This window comes from Mercenaria mercenaria, unplaced genomic scaffold (assembly GCF_021730395.1).
Source record: "Mercenaria mercenaria strain notata unplaced genomic scaffold, MADL_Memer_1 contig_4821, whole genome shotgun sequence".
In the NCBI taxonomy this organism is placed as follows: Eukaryota; Metazoa; Mollusca; class Bivalvia; order Venerida; family Veneridae; genus Mercenaria; species Mercenaria mercenaria.
The window spans coordinates 22,251-27,697 of NW_026463080.1; the positions used below are offsets into that span (position 1 = coordinate 22,251).

Genomic DNA, 5,447 nt, shown 5'->3' on the forward strand with positions numbered 1-5,447 from the left:
GATGATTTTCCATTCATCACATCTTTATAAATTTTTTTTCACAATATGTCTGTAAATCTTCCAAAGGGAAGTATAGTACAAATATGTGTTGATATTTTACTCTTTATTTCATTTTTTTTGACAATTGACTAACTTACTTTTTTGACTTCGTTTAAATTTGACCCATCTAGCACAAAAGGTATAGAAATATCCAAAGATGTTTTATACGATAACTATGGAATGTCAGTCACGATATGCCAATTGCTAGTTGCTAGTTGCCAGACTGTAAGGAAAAAGTGCTTATAAAATATTTATTCGGGTAAATATATGCAAATAAAAATTTGTTTTGATAGAAATTGACAATATCTAAAAGTTTGTGACAAAAAATACAACATCTTTTCGTCCGTTTGTACATAATTTAGGATAAAAACTGCATTTCTGTACATTTCCGTACGGAAATTGTTCGTGTTTTTTCATTAATTTCAAATAATTGTAGAATGTTCTAAACACAAGATATTTTATTCTAATATGCTTGTCTCTGTTAAAACACTCTTACGCTAGAATGACGTCACGCTAACGTGCGGTGACATCAAAGTTTTTTGTTGCGACCAAGAAAGAGCGCTTCTATACTTTTTCTAGTGTTTGAGATTAAGGGCATATTAGAATCGAAATAATTTATAGCACAAGAGTGCTTTAACACTATTTATACACTAAGGTGGTAATACGTCGTTCAAATAATTTCACTCGGGCTGCGCCCTCTTGAAATTATTACGCCCGACGTATAACCACCCATCGTGCATAAATAGTGTTAAAGCACTCTTTTGCTATAAATTATTTCTTAAATGAAATAACTTGAAAAAAATAAATTTAAACATTGTCTAAACAGTAATTTGTATATAACGCCAACAGTTTCGTCGGGGGACCGTCTTAAAATGTACCATTTTTAGTGAAAATATGCAGACTGGTTCATACTGGCTGGTTCATATATTAAATAGTAGTTAATGAAAAGCAGGGACTTTTTCCGTACGGAAATACAGCTTTTATCCTAAATTACGTATGTACGGACGAACAGATGTTGTCTTTTTTGTCACAAACTTTCAGATATTGTCATTTTCTATCAGTTATTTACTCAAATTAAATATTTTATAAGCACCTTTTCCTTATTGTACTGTAGGAACTAGCAAGTGGCAACTAGCAACTGACAAGTAGCAACTAGCAACTGGCATTTCCTGACCGGCATTCTATAGTTTATTATAAAAGATGGTAAAAATATTTTTGGTTGAATGCCATTTGCCAGATTACTTTTGCTAGTTACTATTTGCCAATTGTTACATGCAAGTTTCTTTTGGGAATCGCTACTTGCCAGTTGCTACTTGCGAATTGCAAAATGCTATTTGGCAGTTGCTATTTGCTAGTTGCTACTTGCCAATTGCTACTTGACAGTTGGAGTTGCTTTTTGCCAGTTGCTACTTACATTACCCATTTCTATACTGACAAAACAAGGATACAAAACATCTCACAGGTGTGGTGTAACAGTTACTAAAGTTCAATCTACTAGCTATCAGTAACAACAACAACTACTGTTCACTATAATAACTTCTGTTTAACATTGTACTAAGTTCTGAGTTAATAATACATGAATGTCATTCTTCACAATTCTCTAACATAATCTCTATTATTTCAATAATGTCTAACTTTAACAATAATACTTCATCGTTAATTGCCTCGGTTCTAAACTAACTTAAATCGTATGGAGTATCGGCATACGTTACTAACATTCGGACGAGCAAGTTTGATACTGAAGTTCTACCCAGAAATTAGCGGTATTTAAGGAAAACTTCATAGGAATGACTAAATTGTTTTTCTCAAAAAAAATCACGCATTTTGACCATAATAATAAAAACATGTCATTATTTCATTTAGTCATCTGTCAAAGCAATTAGTTAGAAACAAAACAACAATCATAACGCGGCCAATAACGTGGCCAGAAGGTAATTAACCTGGGCGAGATATCTTGACCCGTCACTTTTCAGATATGACCAAGCGCTGAAGTTATTTTAAGTAGCATTCCGAAATTATTTTGTGTATGACTTATAACTGACCGAAAAACAAGATAATATAATGCTTATCTAATAAGTAAAATGAATTCTTAAAGTCATTATACGACACAAGTACAACTTGGCAACTAGCAATTTGGTAACTAGCAATTGGCAGCAACTGATATGTCCTCACCCGTGTTCCATAATACACAGTTCCATGCTGGGGTGGTAAGAGAGGCATAAGGGTCCCATTTTAAAATCGGTCAAATTTGTTTTTAAGGCGAATTTACTCCAGATTCTATAATTTCTATGATACTTCTTACAATCAATTCTATAGATAATATGGAAACTTCGTCTAATGTGTTAGTTTGGGCGATTTTTCAGTGTTATTTTTACACCGTTAGTAACGGGTTAAAGCACAGTATGTAACTTTTCATTTAAACTTGACACCGTGGCACACTATCATAATAAAATCAATACAGATAATTCATATTTTGCATGTAAATATCATTTGGAGCACTTCTTGGGGTAAAATCTGGAGTTCATTTGCTTTAAAATTACAAATTTAAGGGCAAAATGGGAGGTGGCATTTGCCCCTTCCAGGTGGTTGCCCGAACGGACAAGTGCATTTTCCCTTTTAAGTCATATACAGGTAGATTTTGCTAACCCTTCGTTGAGATTATTTACTTCAACTCCTGTGGCAGTCCTGCCTTGATCTTTGTTTCTTCAAATATAGCTCTATTTTCATTGATTTTGAAATATTGGGTTTTATGAAGCATAAAATTCGGCTACTGTTATTAACAGTGTAGATAATTTCCTTTTAAGCTGCAATTGCTCTGTCTTGAGCTGCCTTGCTCAACCAATTCCATCTTCATTACACTAACTGGGGGAAAGTATGAGAACACAAATTAACTACTGGTCAAAACAATCATATTTATTTGCAATAAAAGAAACTTTCAATACTGCTCACTGCAGTTGCACAATAAAACTAAGGCTAAAAATTGATTAATCAAAAAATAAAGTGTACCTAACTTTTTATACCATAAAGAAATTACGTCACCTTGTGGTGAAACCTTTAAACCAACAGATGACATCAAATTATCTTTTATGCTCACATCACTCGTCATACCAGGTAAATAGGAACTTCTGATGATTTAAGGATAAGAAATAACAAGCCTTATCTTCTAATCTCCTTCAAAGTTGTTTTCTTTACATTTAAAATCCAAAACTATAACACATTTTATTAAATTGGATACTATATATGACGTAGTGATATCTGAAAACATTGCCATGAAAAGGCAGGGCCATGACAGGATCTAAGAGCTAAGTACTACAAGTAATTGAAACACACATCTTATGCTTGAACAAGGCACCCAAAGGATAGTTCAACAGTACCCGATAAGACAAATGCCTTTTATCATTAATATGACGGTTTTCAAAAAACATTTTAATTTCTTCCAGCTAAACTAACAATATTGTAATGGTTAACAAAATATATAAATTATCAACTTAGAATAAAAACCAGAAACATTAATTCTAAAACAGAAACCTGAAAACATTAATATTAGCTAACGTCATAAACTTCACGTTGTTTGGAAATAATGTACATGTTGTAGTTTGATCAGACAAAGACGCTTGATCTGAAAAAAAAAAAAACGACAGGTGCAATCAGTTCCAGCAATATTGACATTTTAAACGCAATAAGTATTATCTTTTTCAGTATCAACATCTTTAACATAATGATCACTGACACTCTTACAGCTCTCTTCTGTAGAGGCATCAACCGAAGTACATTCACAATAATGAGGTACCATCCAAGAACAAAGGGCTGTTATGGACCACAGTAATAAATTAGGAAGTGACTTAACAACTTCTTGTAGGTAGTCTGATATTAATACTTTAGTTGTCATTCACTGAGCACAGTTTCCGTATTGGTCCTCTGCATAAAGGACAGACGACCTGATGGTTTACTTGTAACTGAAGCGCGAGCTGTGTGTTCATTCTTAACAATTAATTAGCCATGAATACGCTTTGTGTTAAGTTCACCACCCTTACGAGTAAAGAGAAGCAAGGGATCTTCAAACCCTATTTTGGTCACACAACGTATAAATAGCTTTTATAAGTATATAGTCTTACATTTCAAATGTTTCCTTTCTTCAAAATATCATAATGATCACTCAATGACAATCATTTCTGATTTAATAATTGAAGCAGTAATGTGCAAGATTAATTCTTTTCATTTCATTTTACTCTTCAAAGAAAGGATTTCTAAATTTTGAAACTGCGTTGGAACAAAATTATAGCCAATGTTAAGGTTCACAGATATAAATGACACAGTGGTTATAACATTACTACTTTTTCATCCAAAGGTTTAGCTTAAAAACTATATTTATGATTACTTACAGCAGGCGTGCCAGCACTCTGGAAAACTGTGATGTCTGAGTAGCGGTAGGACCGATATTGGCAAACTGGCTTTGAGATGGTGTGGCAGTTTCCTGAAGTACCAAAAAGAGAATCTTTGAAAACCTATATAACAGCTATCTTAGAAAAGCAAACAAACCTTAGAAAAATTAGAACTGTCACTGAAGGTTATGAATACACCTGTGTGACGCCCCGCACAGGACATGGGCATAGGTCATATATACCATAATCTTGAAAAATGGCAAATCTTAGATATTTTGTTAAGTTATTTAAATGCCATCTTTTTAATATTGTAATTTCCGTAGAATATGCCAACTTGATTTAAATAAGAGACGGCGTGGTCAAGGTTTTCCCTGCATGAAGACAGTTTCGGTAGACGGAACAACCTGACCATGTGCAGAGAAAAACCTGAGCAGAAGGATTCACGGTTTCTTTAATCAGATTGAACCTTGATGGAACTAAGGGATAGGTGTGTAACAGATGGAAATACACATATTCTCATCAAAATTTTAGTCAATAAAAATCAATATATCACATTTCAGGAATTGACAAATATTGTTTTATAAGTGAATATTATGGTATCATACTATTTACAGTACATAGAAAACAGAATAAAATTCGGAGCCCTTACCTTTTAAATACTCCACGTCAGCGGTTCCGTGCGTGTGTAACAGTTTCTTGCATTTACTATTTCGAGATGCCAGTTACAATATTTGATGTGTTGACTAAAAATATACGAAATGCAAATTGTGCTTCTGTCTTTGCGAAAAAAAAGTAAGTTGCAAAGTTAAGAAATCGGCATGATTGCGAGTATATTAAGACGTGAATTGCAATATATTATAAGCATTGCACAAAAAGTTTTTTCAAGAAACGGTTTACAAAAAGTTTTCGACAAAGAAGTATTCGAAATGTGCAATGTTTCTGACTTTGCAGGAAAACTGAGGGCAAAATGCTTTGTTTTTTACATTAATTCGAAACATTTAAGGCGAGAACATAAGGATTTAGCTA

The 5,447-nt window shown here is 33.3% G+C and overlaps 1 long non-coding RNA gene across 1 annotated transcript; it reads right to left on the reverse strand.

Moving 5' to 3' along the window:
• Nucleotides 1–3,212: 3,212 nt before the first annotated feature.
• Nucleotides 3,213–5,205, reverse strand: LOC128554202 (uncharacterized). The gene is made up of 3 exons (XR_008369549.1): nucleotides 5,071–5,205; nucleotides 4,422–4,513; nucleotides 3,213–3,658 (listed from the first exon to the last, which is right to left on the reverse strand). It is a non-coding gene; the product is annotated as an uncharacterized LOC128554202 (long non-coding RNA).
• Nucleotides 5,206–5,447: the final 242 nt, after the last annotated feature.